The sequence below is a fragment of the Caretta caretta genome, chromosome 3, assembly GCF_965140235.1.
Source record: "Caretta caretta isolate rCarCar2 chromosome 3, rCarCar1.hap1, whole genome shotgun sequence".
NCBI lineage: Eukaryota > Metazoa > Chordata > Testudines > Cheloniidae > Caretta > Caretta caretta.
Window position 1 is genome coordinate 173,344,658 of NC_134208.1, and position 19,488 is coordinate 173,364,145.

Consider the following 19,488-nt stretch of genomic DNA (forward strand, 5'->3'; position numbering starts at 1 on the left):
TGGAATTACAAAGGGGTCTCTTAAACAAGATATTTTAAGAAATAAAAATGCATATTAAAGTGCTTTAGCTTTTTTCCATCTTGATGCATCCTGACAAAAAGTGAGACAGTGAACAGTAAAGAGATACAACGCCCATGGTGTGTCTCTTATTTTATTTGTGTAGGCTGAGACTTTTGAAGTCACTTAGGTGCATTTAGGCGTAAATTTTTAACAGTGAGAGTAATTAACCATTGGAACAATTTACCACAGGTCATGGTGGATTCTCCATCACTGACAATTTTTAAATCAAGATTGGATTTCTTTTCTAAAAGATGATCTAGGAATCATTTTGAGGAAGTAGTAGCTTGTGTTATACTGGAGATCAGACTAGATTGTCACAGTGGTCCACTCTGGCCTTGGAATCTATGAAAAAATCTCAGCCTTAAGGTCCATATTTACAAAGCCTCTCTCACATAATTTATACCTACATAGGTAGCCCAACTGGCCTACTCAGATGAAGGATTATCACTCTGAGTAAGGTTTGCAGGATCATAATTTTATTTACATTAACAGTGAAGAAGGAAGCAGTTATTTCATACAGTTGAAGTGGATCTAGAGGGTTTAATAATATTAAGATCCAGTTCAATTTTTTAACTAGAGGGGGGGTAATACAAAAGTTTTATTTTAGCTAGCTGGTCAAGATGAAGCTGAAGGGGGAACCAAACTTTAGTGTGCTAGCTAATACATACTAAAACAACGTATTTTATTAGAGCTCGCAGAAAATGGTTTTTATTCCCATGGAAAATTTTAATTTTGACAAACAAATCAAAACTCAAACATTTTTGTCTGAAAACTTTCAACTGAAAATTGAAATTTTCTATTCAGAAATACTGCCACGGTACCGCATAGGAGTTGTAGTTTGGGTGCCTTGTGCCCCTATTCTCCTCTATCAGTCTGGCTACCTGGCCATATCTCCCATAATGCACCATGGTTTCCCCTCTTGTTGACCCCCCATGGCGCATCACTAGAGTCCTTGGCTATGGTGGATCATATCCACTTGGGGAACCTGGCCAAGAAAGGAGAATGGCTGTTTGGGTCATCCAGACTACAATTTCCTATGAGGCACCGTGGTGGTATTTTCAAATAGAAATTTTTCATCTTTTTGACAAAAATATTTCAGATGTTCAGGTTTTTTGAGAAAAAGTTGAAATTTTCCACAGGAGGCAGATACTTTCATGAAAAATTTTGTTCAGTCAAAACCCCAAGTTTCCATCAAAACCAGTTTTGATGCAAAAATTTTGACCAGCCCTACTTTTCATCCTATTCGAGACAAACCCTTTGACTGTGGCAGTACACTTGGCCAAAATTTTATGAAATGGTCACTGATTTTCAGTGCTTCCAGTTTGAAGAGGCCAATATGAGACACCTTAAATAGTCTAATTTTCAGAATGCCAGAGTGCTTCAGCCGAGTCACACACACACACAGTCTGTATGTGAAACAAAACAGATCCCTTCTGGGATATACAGTACTACAAGGGCCCATCCCAGTACCCATCCATTGTTCAGTGTCATTAAAACTCCCAGCTCTGGTATGGGGCCATACCCCCAGAGCTTCCTCCCTGGAGGCAGTGTCCTCACCTGCTCTGGGCCTTTCTGGTCCCAGGTCTCCAGCTGGGCCACTAAACCATCTGATCCTCTTCTGGAGGTATTTACTGTTCAATATTCAGCCCCTTCTCAACTCCACTTCCCTAGTAGCTGGTGGGAGGAGCCAGGCCCACCCACTACTCCAGGTCCCAGCCCAGGGACCGTATGAATAGCAGCCACATACTTCTGTGTCCCTTTTAACGAGCCACTATGCTGCTATAGTTCCCTGGGCCACTTCCCCGCAGCCCCAGCACCTTCACAAAAGTTTCACCCTTATCATAGGGCTGAAGTCTTTTACTCAGCATGAAATACTCACAGTTCCAACCGAAATCAATGGGAGCTTTGGGTGCAGAGCAGTTCTGAACACCAGGCCCAAGAAGTAAAACTGATCATCCAAAAATTGAGGAATAAGAATGTAAGAATGTCCACACTGGGTCAGAGCAATAATCTATCTAGCCCAGTATCCTGTCTCTGACTGTAGCCAATGCCAGATACCTCAGAGGGAATGAACAGAACAGGACAATTTTGAGAGCTCTAACCCCTGTTGTCTAGTCCCAGCTGCTGGCCGTCAGAGGTGTTGGAGCACTTGGAGCTTGGAGCTGCATCCTTGATCAGCTTGGCTAATAGCAATGGATGGACCTAGCCTTCATGAACTTATCTAATTCTTTTTTTAACCCTGTTATACTTTTGACCTTCACAACATCCCATGGCAATGAACTCCCCAGGTTGACTGTGCCTTGTGCGAATAAGTACTCCCTTATGTTTCTTTTAATTCTTCTGCCTATTAATTTCATCAGGTGACCCTTAGTTCCTGTGTTACGAGAAAGGATAAACAACACAGGCATCCCAACATCGGCAGCCGTTTTTGAAAATTTGGCTGCATGACTATAATTTCTTTAATTGAAACACAGGGAACAAGACCATAGTATCTCGATTGGATAATACTCCATTTTCAACATGTTCCATTTTTGTTTCTTGGTTCTTTTTGGGTTGCTTCTCATTCATAGTTTGTTTCAATAACATTAAGAAACAAATCTGCAACTAATAAGTTATATGCTCTGATCACTTTTCTTGCATTCTATATCTCTTACCATCCACCCTTCATCTGTCTTTGTGTTTTATATTGTACGGTACACAATACTGGGACTGTGTACCTCTATGTTTGCAAAATGCCTCACACAACATGCAATATGCAGTCCCAATCCCAAAGACTGTATATCTTGGCTGTTATTGTTTCTTGTAGGTATTAGAGTGGAAGAGGGTTTTATATTAATTTGTCATTAATTAATAAAATAAAAATCGATAATGCTTTTCACTAAAGCACGTGACTACTGAGTATCTCAAAAGGCTCTACAACACTGCTGTGAGAGAGGTAATGATTCTCCCAAATTTGAATAACACCAATGACCAAGACACGTGGAAAGAGCCACCAAATTTTTCATTTAGAAGCAGCAGACACAAGTCAGCAGATTGCTGCTGTCACAAATGCAAAGGAGTCTAGAAGATGGATCAACAGAATGGGAGCAATAGGAGGAGGAAGAATCTGGCTGAGGGTGGAGATACGTTTTTGAGTAAGCCCTGAGATTTTGATGGATCTCAGCCCCATTTAAGCCTTACTCCACCCCTTCCTAGAGAACAGCCCAGATGCATGAGCAGAGGTTGTGGCTGCTTCACTCAGTGATAAAGAGTTTAAGCAAAATGTAAGCTTAGGAATTAAGAAAGGTAACTCAAAAAAGTCAGATCTCTGGGCCCTCCCATTAACCAAGTGTAAGTGTAAACCCACTTATAACAATAACAAAGGCCAATGCATGAGCAACCAATGAACACACGAGTTATTCTGGGGCCCCAATCCACCCAATCCAAGATAATAGCTTCACAAAAATCAATGTGTTCCCCTCTCCCCCCCCAACCACCACCACCACGCCAAGACACAGAATCCAGATCCAGACTGAATATTCTTCAACATTCAGGAGAAGGATCAGACCTGGAGTTTTGGTTCAGCTCATTATTAGAGTTTGGATCATCTGCAAAGTTGGGGGACAGGAAAAAGGAGAGAGAAGAGGAAGAGAAAGTTTTTCTATCCAGGGAAGCTTTCACACCATTGTAAATCATTACATTGGCTTTCATGGAGTTACACTGGTGTAAAACCAGTGTTAGAGGAGAATCAGGCTCCGACATTTTGCTTTGGCCTATTGCAGATCTAGGGGGCAGCTGAAAAGCTCAACGGGGTGCTCAAATCCAAGGTTTAGGTGCAGGCCTAGCTTCAATTTTTGTTTTCATATTAACATTTTATTAAGTTATGGTAAATGCCCTAATATGAGCCATAAACAAAAAAGTCACAAACAGGCCTGGCTAATTACATCAGTCTTGCCATTTGCTCAGGGCAATTCCGACTCATCTCTACACTCTGCTCATCTGTTTCTAATACAAGTACGTTTCAATTTCCTCCATCAATATCAGGAGCAGCAGTGGCTCTAGTACTCACCACAGAGTCTGACCCGGGGCAAGTAAGAGGGCGGAAAAGTCCTGATGCGCTCAGAACTGGCCTTGGGCCCTCGTGGCAAGGAGTCAGGTGGTCAGGGCTGCTGCTCTGACCCTCTACTATCCGTTGACCGGGGTACAAAATGCAGAAATCTATATAGATATTCTCATGGATATCATTTCAGTATCTGCTTCTGCTAGCAGTTCTGCAGCAGGAACAGCCTGCTAAGCATTCCCCCATTTCAGGAAGCCCTGCCTCAGGCCTCCTGCTTGTTTCGCTATTTGATGAGTGTTTGCTCGCTCTCTGCAGCTGACAGCCCAGAACCTCTTTCTGTGCTAACAATGTCAAGCCAATGCCCCATACTGCCACAGCCCGGCTTCTTGTCTCTCTTCTCCCCACTAGTCACAGACTGCTTCCCTTTTTTCCTTTTCAAACAAGAAGTAGACGTGACCAACAGAAAGTCTTTCACAACTGCATCTATGTGGAAACAGCTTGTTAGCCATATATTTGCTGTGTTCTGTACTGCAGAGGCCTCCCAAACTGCAGAGTACAAATAGACAGCTCAATTTAATTCATCCTGTCTCAGTTTCAATTTACTTAGGCCACAGTTTTAAAAAAAATAGATGCCAAAAGTTAGGCTCATATCTTCTTATTTAAGCACTTAAATTAGTGGCCTGATCTTCAAAAGTGCAGAGTCCCCAGCAGCTCCCATTAAAGTCAGTAACATTAGCTGGGTACTCAGCACTTTTGAAACGAAAGTCACTGATTTAGCAGCCTAAATACAGATTGAGACGCCTCATGTTAGGCATCTTTTTTGAAAAATGTGGCCTTGTTTTCTGCCTCATTGTTGGGTCTGGCATAAGCCTGGCTGATAACAATTTATGCCTCATTGAGGTCAGAATTCAGGTTTAGTGATTCTCATGTTTAGAGGCTCAGGCCAGATGCTTACTGTTCAATGGAACTTTATCCTGAGTAGGGAGAGACAAATCAAATAATAAATGTGCTGAATAGCATTACTGTATGCCCACCTGGATGCTATCCAGGTATCACTGGGATAACATTCAACTCTCAGCTGTTGCCCTTTCCTGATGCCAGGACTCAAAAATTACCTTTACACAAATCCCAAAGCTCTCCCTTCATCCACTACCGCTTGCCTTGATCTGCGTTCCTGCCCAATATATTGCAGATTTGAAGACGACGAAGGCAATGGCTTTATGGGCTTTGACAAGGAGTTTTTCCTATGCATGGCTTTTCCAACAGGCAAAGGTGCTTGTGCAAATAAGTGGGCAAAGGAGGCTGGCACTGCTGGCAAAACAAAGCTAGGGTCAATCATGGTAAGATAATAGGCTGCGGAGGTCGGGTGCTAAGTTGCAAAAGGCTTTGAAAGTAAGGGCAAGAAGTTTGCTCTTTGCAGTGGAGGAGGGGAAACCAGTGGCAGGATTCAAGAGGAAAGGGGCTTTAGTCACAGCTAGGAGCCAGGAAAGGTGATCTGAGCAGAAGCAATTTGAACAGACTGTGTCCTGCTTTTGGAGTGTTAAGTGAAAATATGACAAGATAATAATGAATCTGATTTTAAGGTAGACAACTCATCTTCCTTCCAGGACTTTGTTTCTCTGTGGTGGATATGAGCTCAGACAATAACATTTATTGAGCAGTTAATTTTATGTCCTAATTCTAACAATTGGCAAAGGAAGTCTGGCTACTTACAGATCTTGGGATTTTCCCCTCCCGCTCCCCTTCTTCTCAGTTAGTGCTTGATAGAAAGCCCAGCAGCAGGCAGAATTCATAGCTCCATCAGTTGCTGTCCCTTTTTGATGTAGAACTAATCATAAATGATGCTTTTGAATCCAGTCAATTACAGCCCTCATGTGTTAAAAGGTCTTGGTTTATCCAAAAGTCTATGCCTGAAACCTATGGAGAGGGATATGTGGTAGGAGGGGAAGGGCCAGGAGGAGAGAAAAACACAGCCATGCGGTTCTTACAATCTGCATTGTTCTATGCATCACATGGCACAACGTGCAGTTCCTTTTGTTTCAGGTTAAAATCCAAGGACCTCAAAAAGTTTTTACAAAAAAATTCTGAATTTACCACTCCGGAGGTGTCTAGCCAGTCTCAGCAGTTGCTGTTCGGTGAGTAAGTAAGTGGCTGTGGTTTGTGTAGTGTGGAGGTAGGTTCAGGATACAGAAATGCAGGAGGCTGGCTGTGTTTCTCTGAGCTGGACATTTCCCTGTGCAGCTAATCAGTAAAGCAGAACAGGGTGTTGCTGCATTCCGAGATCTCAGGGGAATCCTCCAGAGAGATCTCCAGGAAAGTTTCCTGGAGGTACTTGGCAATCCTTTGCTGAAGGTTCCTTGGCAGAGCTGCTTTGTTCCTTCCCCCATTGTAGGAAACTTTCCTGCGCCATTCGGCAATCACTTGTGCAGGGACCAAAGTGGCACACAAGTGAGCAGCATAAGGACCAAGATGCATGTAATAGATGTACCCTCACTTCCCTACTTATCCTCAGCAGCAAGATATCTGCTAGAATGATCCCCGCCTGTGGAAAAGTGTGGGAGAGTTTTAGAATTTTTTCCCTAATCGGCTGCACCACAACCCTTGCAGAGTACTATTTTCCTCAGGTAGAGCGCCTCCCTCCCTCCCCCAGCCAACACTCACCATGCTTTGGGTGTTCGCAGAGATGTGTGCTTGCCAAGGGTCAGTGAGAAAGTGGTGGTTATGTTACAAAAGGTGTATTTTACTGAAAGGTTTCAATGCTGTGTGTGAACTGAACAATCAGGTTTCTGTGAAATGTTTCTTGTGCTTCTGCACTTGTGCTCTGGCCTTGAGGGACACCCTACACACACCAGCAGAGCGTCTCCGCCAGATAAGAAAGTGCCCAAGCTGGAGCAAAGAAGACATGTTCTGGGAGGTCCTGCACTCCTCCAATGCAGAGAAAAGGGAACACAAGGAGTGGAGGGAAGCCAAAAGGCAGGACAGAAAAGAAAATCAGGAGTCTGTTAAGGATGCTACTGAGCGGATGATTAAAGTCATGGAGGATCAAACGCAGATGCTGAAGTCCTTAATAATGCTGCAGTCTGAGCAGATGTGTGCCCGCCCTCCCCTGAAGCACATTCAGAACACTTTTCCATGCCCTTCCCCCCCCAACTCCGCCCGCACATTCCTTTCCACTTTCCGGGACTTCTTGGTTTCCCCTTCACTCCACCGCCTTGGACAACTTTCAGAACGATAGCTGGACCTACACACAGCTCTGAAAGTCTGCCCTTCCCAGGCACCTCCTTTCCCACCAAGCATCTCTGTGTATATGTATGTATGTGTGTGTGTGTGTGTGTGTGTTGTTTCTTGTGCAATGAAAGCAAAGTTTTTGAATGGTAACTCATCTTTATTTGTTTCCTACAAATTGAGATAGCAGGCACTACCAATACATACACAGGTTTCAGAGGAGCAGCCGTGTCAGTCTGTATTCGCAGAAAGAAAAGGAGGACTTGTGGCACCTTAGAGACTAACCCATTTATTTGAGCATGAGCTTTCGTGAGCTACGGCAGTTTAATCATTTGCTTACTGGAATGTAAGGCCCCAAATGTCACTATTGTTTCCTAGGAAAACTACATGTAATGTAACATTGCAGCACTAATCACAGAGATATACTTTACTGATTCTCATTGTCAAAGTGTTGCCTCAAAGTTTCCCTGATTCGAATTGCCCCACTCTGGGCCTCTCTGATAGCCCTGGTATCTGGCTGCTCAAAATGAGCAGCCAAGCAGTCTGTCTAAACACTCCACCCCTGAGCAAACCTTTCACCCTTAGCTTCACAAATATTATGCAACGTACAGCACGCGGCTATGACCATGGGAATATTCTCCTCATTGAGGTCTAGCCTGTCATAAAGGCAGTGCCAGCACACCTTTAATCTGCCAAAGGTACATTCCACGGTCATCCGGCACCTCCTCAGCCTATTGTTGAACCGCTCCTTACTGCTGTCCAGGTGTCCCACGTAAGGTTTCATGAGCCACAGTTGTAAGGGGTACTCTGGGTCTCCCAGGATCACTAGAGGCATTTCAACATCCCCCACTGTAATCTTCTGGTCTGGAAAGAAAGCTCCCACTTGTAGGTTTCTATACAGGCTGGTGTTACTGAAGATGCGTGCGTCATGCACCTTCCCAGACCACCCCATGTGGATGTCAGTGAAACGCCCACAGTGATGCACAAGCGCCTGCAACACCATGGAAAAGTACCCCTTCCTATTGATGTACCCTTGCATTAACACAGCTCCAACAATTGACTTCCTGACTCCAAATTGATTCGCGATCAACCAGTAGCAGTCTGGAGTCGCCAGCTTCCAGACAGTGATTGCCACACACTTCTCTACTGATAGGGCTGCTCTCATTCTGATGTCCTTGCGCCGTAGTGCTGGGGCGAGCTCTGCACACAGTTCTAGGAAGGTGGCTTTCAACATCCAAAAGTTCTGTAGCCACCGCTCATCATCCCACACCTGCATGACGATATGATCCCACCATTCAGTGCTTCTTTCCAGAGCCCAAAAGCAACGGTATACTGTGCAGCTGCTCTGTGAATGCCAAAAGCAATCTAAAGTTGCTCCTATCCATATTACACGGCATGTCAGGCAACTGAGAGTCTTCTTCAGGTAGGAACTTTGCAATTAACTGCACTGCCATCTGAGATGTGTTAATGACAGTTATCTGAGCTTAGGAGAGCAGTGCAGGATCCATCCCTTTTCACAAAGGTGCTGTGGTGCACAGCAAATAAAGGCCACCGAAAAATGCTGTGAAAGAAAGTCGGAAGTCCATGAGATGCTGGGACAGAAAGCAATGCATCATGGGACATTGAGCCTGGTCCCAAGATGCACAGTGATCCGCTCTGCCTTCCCACAAGACCTAGTGGCAGAACGTGTCGAGCTGGACTGTGGGATGGCTCACAATGTTGATGCTAGTGTCCCAAGTGTGGATGCTCTCTGCTGACAGAGGGAGTGAGTGTGAACATACAATACCTATTTTTATTATTTGAGTGTCGACATAACTTTTGTTGACAAAACGCTGTAGGGCAGAGAAGGCCTTAAAGGTGAGGAAAAGACAGTAAGAGGAAGTCAGGGAAGAGGCTCAAAAAGTGAAGTGCTCTATGCAGCGAGAGAGAAAGATTACTTCAGATGCAGATTTTTGAGTGGACGGGAGGGGAGTAAAAAGAATCAGGGAACAGCAAGTGGTCAAAACTAAACTTCAAACAGAAAAGCATCTTCTGTATTCATAGGCTACATCTACATTTATGGTGGCATGTAAAGTACATACACTTTAGATGGTGAGGCATGGCTTAGGTGAACAGAGTAAAGACACACCTGAACCCTTAGGGCAGTGGTCCCCAAACTGTGGGGCATGCCCCCCTAGGGGGGCACAGAGAAATGTTCAGGAGGGTGTGGTGGGGCTCAGGCCAGCCCCCATGTGGGGCAGGGAGGGAGCACCACCTAGCCCTGCTCTGTCCCCAGCTCCACTCCACTCTGGCCCAGCCCCAGCCGCAGCTCCAGCCCCGGCTTCCAGGTGGGTACAGACAGTTCCCATTACGGGCAAGGGGGGCGCAACAGACAAAGTTTGGGGACCACTGCCTTAGGGTATATACCCTACACAGCTCTCTACACGCCCAAGCTCTGCCTCCCATGTCTAACTGCTATTTTTAGCAGTTTGTGTCCTGTGGCCTCCCTCTTGCCAGAGCCTTTCATTGCCACCACAGTGTGGACACAACCTGCCTTTCACTGCAGCATGTAGCTAGCTACACGTCCCGGCATAATGCCACCAGCATAGACAAGGCCATAAAGTGAGACAACACTCCATATTCAGGGGTAAAATTAGGGGAATCTAGAAATGTTTCTTCATCCCATGTCCCCTAGGTTAACATCCAGCCATGTGCAGATTGGCCCTATGAATTTGTAAATAGTGTGTGCTGTGGTAATATGGAACTGTCTGGAATATTGGAGTTATTATATGAGACCCAATGAGCCTGATTCTCTTCTCACTTGTAACACTTCTGCACCAGGGTAACTCTAGTGACTGTTGAGTAACTCCAGATTTACACCAGGGTAAATGAGGGGGAAGTCATTTTTGAAAATAAAATAATGCCTTCTTTTTGTTTTGTAATCAAAGTGAAGCAGAGAACCTCAGCTCACTGGGGAATTGCGGTTCTTAGTGAGAATCCATTGGTCTGGTCTTATGCGTCACACAGTGTTACCGCTAGCCTCTAGCTCTTTATTAGCCTCTCTTTCTCATGCATTCCAGGATTTAGCTTTGCAGCTCTCAGTGAAGTTTGCTCTACACTTTGTAATCACATCCATGCGTTCACTCATATGCACACAAATCTGGAAAGGTCAAAGGTCACAGATGTTTTGTTAAATACGTGGAACCCATGACTTTCATGAGATCTGGGTCACAAATCTAGGCTTACAGATGATGTACTGAGAAATGCATACATCCTGCATATGGTATATTTCACATTTACCTAATTTAAACATCATCCAGGTTTACTCATTTTCACACAGCACATCCCATCTAGAGTGGCTGGCTCTCAAAATGTTGATTTACATGATTAAAAATGCAATTAACATTACGGCAGATTCCCTATTTTAAGAATACCTGTAAAGCTAATTACTTCCCAATGGTAAATGCCAACACTTTAATGGAGATTCTAATTGCATGCAGAGAACTAAATAACAGTGTACATTAAATGCTGATTATTCATTAAAATAATCTAAAATGATTGTCATTGACAGAAATTTTAAGTGTGAAAGTGCACAAGATGAAAAATACCAAGCATGTGCATTTTTCCATATTGATCTACATGATAGAAGTCTATAGTTTGGAGTGGGAGGGAAATGCTTGCTGTTTATAAAATCTCTGTACAGAAGGAATGCAGGGTGGAGCTACTTTGCTCAGTTCCTCAATCTAACAATGGAAAACATTGCCCAAGAAGGCCTACCCTGCTTTGGAACGGTCTAGGAATGACAAAAAGCCTCAGGCTCCCCTGATTTCACCTAAGAGCTTATCATCATGACTTCTCCTCTTCATCAATACCTGGATGACGGCTTTTTTAAAAAAAGACGATGACAACACAAACTCTTGTCACTAAGACTTCGAAAAGTTTTACACAGGCAGGTGCAATGTACTATACCCTAGGTTACTAGACTCCACAAGCAAGTCACTGAATACATGACCAATGCAGAATATGCAGTCACACAAGGGAAGAAGAAAGGAGAAACACAGAACAGATACCAGCAAATACTATTATTATTTGTATTATGGTAGTATCTAGGGGACCCATTCACAGATTAGGACCCCACTGTGTTAGGTGCTGTACAAACACAGAACAAGAAGACAGCCCCTGCCTCAAAAAACTCAGTTTAACCCTGCTAAGCGTAACAAACCTTTATTCATCTCAGCTTCCCTGAATGACAATAAAATAACAGAAGTGTGCTTCTGCTAAATGCAGATGTGAGAGCTTCAGAAATGCTCCCTGCATCCAAACTATTGCACTTTAATAAGCATTTTCCTCTGCTGCAAACACAATTTAGACTACTGGGTTCACCACCACCTTTCCTGTAATACTAGATCACAATTACCCCTAAGACTTCTCTGTGTTTCTCTCCTCCAGTGCTGTGTGTTATTCAAACATCACACTGCACACATAGATCTACAGAGCTCATTTAAGTAAAGTTGCTCTCATGACACATAGTACACCCAAGAAGTTGGGTATACCATCAGAACAATCTTTCAGCTGACTTTTGGATGGGATATAAAATCAAGATCTTTCTGACCACTCGAGGTCATTCAAAATCCCGAGATACAGTGTTAACCTCTCTGTTCTGGCCAAATTCCTACTCAGCTAATCACGTTCCACAACCCTAACTTTTTCACACTTGCAATTGGATTCTATATCCAGATTCACTTCTTGCCCTAAACTGTTGTGTGGTCCACTCCATGAGGTGGATACATTTCACCAGTGAGGCAAGGTGATCTCATTACTTAGAAAGAGAAAGTTCAACATTTTCAAACTTATGTGCCGTTAAGCGCCTACATCTATATGTAAGTACTGAAAACATCCTGATCCTCAGGGGTGGTGAGCCACTACAGCTTTCTTTGGAGCCTCTCAAGGTGAGGTTTGCCATCAGGCTGTGGCCCTTCAATTGTAGTTATGCAAGCTATAATAAGGGTCTCTCATTCCTTGGTGTAAAGTGATTGCTGGCAGGTAGCAGTGTTTTCCTCCATGAGCACCACTGCACTGGTGACCAAGTGGACAACATATGTTTGTGGTGTTATTTGCATCCTTGTTTGCCTTCCTTTCAAGTAACAAGGTGGGTGAGGTCATATCTTTTATTGGACAAACTTCTGTTGGTCCAACAAAAGATATGACCTCACCCATCCAGTCTCGCTAACATCCTGGGACCAACACGGCTACAGCAACACTCCATTCCTCTGAAGTGTCACATACTGCCCATTGCCACAGGCAAAATCCTAGGCCTTGATGGACCAATAGTCTAAGCTGACATTCTCAAGCATTTACATGTCACATTGCAGAAGCAGACGAGGCTGCACTCAGAAGACGGGTAAAATGGGGCCAAGTTAGCTTCCCCCCACCCACCCCAGCACTTTCCCAGACCCAGAACTGTGCAAGACATTCCACCCCCACAACTCTAGGGAAATTAGGGTCCCAGTGATGCTTCCTCCCCCCTCTCCCTCCCACCCCTGCCATGTGGCTTTGGGGAGAAACTGCAGAGAAGAGCCAGCCAGAGACTCCAGCCAGTAGAAGCATTGGCAGACGTAGCCAAAGCAGGGACCTTTGGACAGTCAGAGAACTTCCTACAGTTTTTAGTGGACTTTCTCTGCCCTGTGCTAATTGGCTCTTTGCTACAACCCTCCCTCACAATCTTGTCACCTCAGCCCAGTCAGCCTCCCTCCATACTTGCCTCGTTTACCCTTTCCTTGCCTGCCCTGTTCCCTTCACCCCCTTCGCTTCTCTTCCCTTTTCTTTCCATGCTACTGATCCCCTCCTAACTAATCCCCCTCCCAAAAAAATCATGGAGCTAATGTGACATTTGTTGCCATTCTATTGTTCATTCCACTTGGGTATTCTGCTCTTTGCCCCACCGGTCTATTTGTCTGTCCGGTCTATTTAGAGAATAAACTCTTCAGGACAGGGATCATCTACTATCCTGGGTTTGTACAGTCCTTAGCACAATGGGGACCCATTCCTGGTTGATCTCTAAACCTGATCTTGTGAGGTGCTGATAGTCATCTGTTAACAGTACACTGAACTTAATAGGAACTGAGGGCACTCAGCACTCCTCTGAATCAGGCCCCATAGGATTTTTTAGCTATTAATGACCATGGGCTCAGGCTATGAAGTTTGAATTTCCAAGTTCAGAGATGCTTGCAGAATTCAGTATCCTGATTTCTGGGCCTGATTCTCTAATGCCACAATGCTAGCTCAAGGGAGCCGTCTAGGTGGCTTAATTGTCTGCCTATGAATTCCCCCAGTCTAAGGGGAATCCCTTAGAGGAAGTGAACTGGGGTAGCAACACAATGTAACCCTCCTTCTAAAAGGCATGACGGGGAGGAAATGGACGATGGCTGGAGCACTACTGCAAAACCATAGGCAAAAGTTAGAGCAACCCTGAGCTGCCTTAACTTGTCCTGGGGGCTGAACCCCGAATATCCAGAGCACAGAGATTGTGTAAAGTTGGCTTATCATGCACATGCACTCACACACCCTTCTTAGCATTGAGGAGCTAAGCCAGAACAGAGAATAGAGTCCTAACTTATCAGCAAGTCAGGTTTCAGTCACTGAGCTCAGGCCTGGATCCAAATCTCACATTTCCCCAAAGTTGGAGGGGTGGAGAAGTGGATCTGGTATGCCAGTCATAACCATCTAATTTTCTACAAAGGCATAATGATTTTCAGCTGTGGTCAGCAGGGGGTCTCAAGCTGGATCCCCTCGTTATAAGTGCTCCCTGTGAGTGCTCCCAGTCTCCAGAAATTGTTGAAAGCTGGGGTAAACTTCCTAGATGACAAAGGTAGTAGGTGGCTGGCTAGATGACAAAATGAGTTCCTGTGGCACTGATTTTAATGCTGCTGAAACTTAATTTAATTGTATGAGTAATTACATTATGGAGACAAGAGGCTTGGATAGGCATCTTTATTATTTTAAATCTAAATAAATACATAAAATAAATACATTTTCCTTGAGAGATTGTGTAGGAGGAGGATCTGGTGTGAACAGAAAAGAAGGTACTATCTTTAAATGAAAACAGAGAGGCCTTAATTTAAACTGTTCTGGGTATAAAATGAGTATGACCCTTGTACACCTGTATGCTCTAAGGGGGGGAAGAAGGGGGTTTCAGAGTAGCAGTAAGATCAATGGGATAAATTTAAGAAAATAAAAATGTGGACTGAATGTCAAAAAAAGCCTGTTAGTTTAGAGGAGCATCTCCTAAGGGACGTGAGTTGAGATATTTTTAATCCAAACTAGATGAAAAGCAAGAGGGAAAAAAACACTATGAGACTCCTACACCGGCAGGGGAATGATCTAGTAAGTCAGTTCCATCTCGGACTTTGAAGATTCAAGAGTACAGATGAGGGGATTATTACAGAAAATATGCACTGGAAACACTGATTTTTCCTCTTGCCAGTAACCAGAGCAGGAGACAAGAGCCTCAGCGGGTCACATGTACCAGCCCCGTCTCCAGATTGTCACCAATATGTATATTTTCAGCTCAATCTTTTTGTTTCTCCTTGCATTTCCTACAAATGTCAGAAGGCTCGCTTGGCTCTGCATCTTTCCATTTTAAAGGTTCAAGTCAGCAGTGCATGCTTTTGAGTCCATCTGTCTGCAGAATAAACACTCACCCCAAATGCTAGTGCAACTTGCTTAAACTCCAACCGTTCCACGGAGCCAGAAAGAAAAAAAGAAAGAGAGTCCTTCCCAAAGAGTGTGTCTCAAAGAGGTGAAAGGTGCCCACGCTGCTCTGTGAGGAAACTTCAGGGCCACTCTTTAAACTTTAGGGTTTTATGAGTGCCTTTGTTAGCATTGTGTGTGTGTGTGTATGTTTTGGTTTGGTTTGTTTTTAAATGGTGGCTGTGAATTCATCTGTGACAGACTCAAAACAGGAAATTAACACCCTGCGGTGTAGCGGCAAAGCCTCAGAGGAAGCAGCAGTGGGGTAGATGAGGCCTAGGATGGACAAAGACTCAAACATAAGATCATCCATAAAAGTAACACTTTTTTCAGGCACAGGAAGGATACTAAGTAACACTGGCCACAGTATGCACTTCTAATTAAAAAAAAAGCACGGAGCCAGGGTGAGGGGAAAGCATTTATAAGGCAGCTATTTTACTGAGCATTTAACATACAACAATATCGTTCAAAGTCAGGAATATCATTCAAGGTTAGGAATTATAAAAACCCTACATGCACACAAGACCTATGCTTCCACTTAACATGGGGCTAGGGTTTGAAATAATGGGTTTCACCGGCCTCCAAGCTTCCTTCAATTAGTCTTCCTACCACCATATTTTTTTCTTGTGTGTAACCAACTTTTCTGCAGGCCTCTGGGTGGATTTCTATGGTGCCAGGGGAGTATATATGCCTAACAAAGGTCTGACCTTTGCTTCTTTCGATGTATATGGGGCTGTTTCTGCATTAACACTTCAGAAGCCAAACTGCATTGGAGGGATCCTTCATTCTAGAACTTGGAATCCAAACAAGGTAATTTCAGAGAGTGGTGGAGACTAGTAAAGCCAGCAGATCGTGCAAGAAACTGAGTGGTATAAAATACAAAACATCTGTGGCCTAATTGTAAGAAAAGACAAGTATCCACAATTCCCACTGAAGTCAATAGGAGGTGCTTAGCTCTCTGAAAATAAATCAGGCCACTAACATTGATAGGGCTGGATCCCTCAGCTGTCTGAACTCTACCTGTATTTTCTTTAGATATAGATAACAGCAATGAGGAGGGAGGTAGCAGAATGGCTCGGACAGTTGCGTGAACTGTGGCGGGGAAATATTGGCAGTATGTCATAAGCGGTGTCTATGCTAATCCCTGTGATTTTGAAAGGCGGAGGTTATGTCATGAATCTGAAGTATATTCTGTACCATCTATTTCTGCAATGCATGTCCTATAAAGTATCAATTAAAAACCACAACTGGCACCATTTAATCTATCATAAAGAAGTGTGTCCTCCTCTTCACCTCACAGTGCCTTTCATTTCACTCAAAGAACTCTCAGCAGCAGACCAGTAGTAAAACAGTCTTCATCCTATTGACTTAAATGAAAGACAAGCCTCTGAAGGTTCAGAGATTCATAGGACAATAGGAACTGGTGTTCTGAATCAGATCAGTGGCCCATTCTCTTACAGTGGTCAATAGCAAAAGCTTCAGAGTAAGGTGCACATTTTTGAAAAATCTGCCCAGAGTGAGAATTTCTTCCTAATCCTAGACAGTTAGGATTAATTTTTTAAAAGGATAATTAGTGCTCAAATCCCATCAAAATTAAATGGGATTTCTGTGCCTAACTCCCTTAGGACCCTATGACAATCCCAGCCTCTGTGCTTGACTCATGCCCCGAAGAATGAGGGGTATATATTTTTATCTAATATAACTCAGCCACTTGAGATCTTATCCAAACTACCGGTATCTGCAACACTGGGCTAGAAATCTCATGAGAACAGGTTTTTTGTGGGGTTTCCAGTACATTTTAATTCAACTCAAACTAGAAATACCACTATACCCAATGTACTTTAGAGCACCCAGGGGACTGCCCTAAATTATTCAGGCTGGTGAATGGTTGTTGGTAGTGCATTCCTATGCCAGCAGCTGCAGATGAGGGGGTTGACCTATCTATGTTGACACTACGCCAGCAGTAGACTGCCCTATACTAGGGGAATCCCCAGCTATGGAGATCTGTCTGCATTCTGTGAACCACCAGAGCAGCAGAAAGGAACTGAATCACAGCTCAAAATCTGGCCCTTAATTTGAGAGTGGGTGTGTAGGAAGTGGGCCTTGTTTTAGTTAACCCAGCACTGTATTTTCATTCCCAATTAACACGTGGCAAGTTACAAAATTAGAGTAATTCAACTCAGACATTTTTATGTGGAATGTTTGGAAAACCCTGGTAATATCCAAAGAAGAGAGGAGAGGAACACTAGATTTATACCACTTTAGGAATCCAAAAATATTGGATTTGAAATAACTTTTTTATACACAGAATTAAATACTAGAGATCAGCCCTAGCAAGATATGGTCTAGATCCAACAAGCCTAGAGCTTAGGGGTCTTCAGATGCAGGGCTTTGGTTGAGGCCCTTTTGTAATAAATACTGCTATGAAAAATAAAGAGAGAGAGAGAAAGCAAAATACAGAACCAATAGCAGAGCATTCCTCTAGCAAACAGGAAATGAAGAAACACCAAGCACGTTACCCAGAGTTTATACAGTAAAAACTCTACACAGTCAGTTCGGATCAGATGTTAGTGAGCTGATTTAGTTCAAACTAGGATGTTGTTCAGAATATAGTCTGTATCAGATTCACCACTGAACCTTTCTGTCTTTAAATGAATGTCTTTCCATCATAAAGGCTGATATGGGACAAGAATACAGAGTGAAAAAACATATGATGAGATCATACCACTATTAAAGCCAAATCCTCTCTCACGCTGTGTCGCTGCAAGAGGCTAATTTGAGGCTGCCAAGACTTCTGGTGGGGCATATTAAATAAAAATCTATATACATTTTTCCACAGCCCTTTCCATGTTATTCTGTAATGTGGATCATTTTCTTGACAAAGGCTACAGCTCTCTCTCTCTTTTTATAATTAACAGCTCCTAATAGAATGTAAAAAAACCTCTCAGAAATATTTTGTTGAACAGGGAGGCAAACTCCCATTTCCAATGTATTTCATAACTAGGACTCTGAAATTCTTTTTGTTTATGGGGAAATTAAAAGCCAGAACACATTCAGTCCTGAATCTCCTCTCATTTACAGTAGTGGACGTCACGATGTAAATGGAGCTACAGCAGAGTAAAAGCAGTTTGAGTGAGGGGGTTATCAGGTTTGAATCAGAGCTAGTAGGAAAATGGGGAGTGGGGAGGGCCATGGAAAGTTTCACCTTTTTTTCTTTTCAGTTTGTCAGCAAAATGCAAGAGTTTGCAAGATTTTTAATTATTTGACAAAAAATAGAAAGTTTTTGAGGAAAGAAGACACTGCCTCTGAATATTTTTATTTCGTCAAAAACCAAATTTTCTCTTTTGACAGAAAATTTTCAACCAAGTCCAGTCCCTATGTAGCCAGCTCAACAAAGCTCACACAATCCCATTATTGTTTCCTTAAGTGCACAATGGGGCACCAACATAGTTGAGGCCTGTAGGCACTATTGCAATATAAATTTTTATTAATAATAATTAGTAGTAGTATAACTGACTGGAAGAATATACACATTCAAAACATTAGTTTGGTGAGGAACTTTCATGTCATTCAGCCTATGCGCTTCTGTTTATAAATAGATTGCAGTCAGGGCTAATCAGCTAGTGTTCATATAAAGCACTACATACTCACCATTTATCTATAAAAAGAAATTGCACCAGCTTAACTGAAAACAGCTTAGTTAAACCAGTGCAGTTTTGTGTCTGGACTCTAATATTGGTTTAAACATTTCAAACTAAACCAATGTAAGCCAGGTTTAAACTGATGTAAAAGAGAGCCCACACATGTAATTGTACTGGTTTAATTAAACTGCTACAAACTCACACCTTGACTTAAATTGATGCATTTTTGTATGTAAACCAAACATCACCTTGGATCTGATTCTCCACGGTCTTGCATTTTGTGTAGTAATTTACACCTGTACAAAGTTAGTGTAAAAAACTTCTATTTTGATTTGGGAGGGCCAGATCCTCCTCCCTGATTTTAACAGAGTAACATCAATTTGCATTAGCTGAAAATCTTACCCATAGTGCTTTATATTCTGTTTGCACAGGTGTAAATTGCTAGTTAAGTCATCTAATCACTAGATGAAGGCTGCCTTTGCAGTAAATCTTCATTGAAGTTTGAGAACAATAACTTCTGTTATTTGAGAACCACGAAGTTGTCGTAGAGGAATCTGAACCAAGATATTGGTGATCCAGATACAGAAAAGATGATGGTTACCTCAATAAAGAGTATCAGATATCCGAGAGGAAGCTAAGAAATTTCCACTGATAACTAAAGACACCAGTGGAGGAAAATTTAATGATGATAATGAATCTTTCAAGGGACCTGGGATGAAAATGGAAGACTGGGGCAACGCCAATATGGTGATTCTTAGGCTATGTCTACACTACTGCCAGATTGATGATTCGGCG

The 19,488-nt window shown here is 43.0% G+C and overlaps 1 long non-coding RNA gene across 2 annotated transcripts in view; it reads right to left on the reverse strand.

The window, feature by feature from the left end:
- Positions 1-4,346, reverse strand: part of LOC125634938 (uncharacterized) — a 39,660-nt gene extending 35,314 nt beyond the window's left edge. Inside the window, exon 1 of one of the 2 annotated variants that reach the window (XR_012667478.1) lies at positions 4,109-4,346. This is a non-coding gene — a long non-coding RNA (uncharacterized LOC125634938). The remainder of the gene's footprint in view (positions 1-4,108) is intronic. The other variant, XR_007356087.2, reaches the window with a different exon arrangement.
- Positions 4,347-19,488: the final 15,142 nt, after the last annotated feature.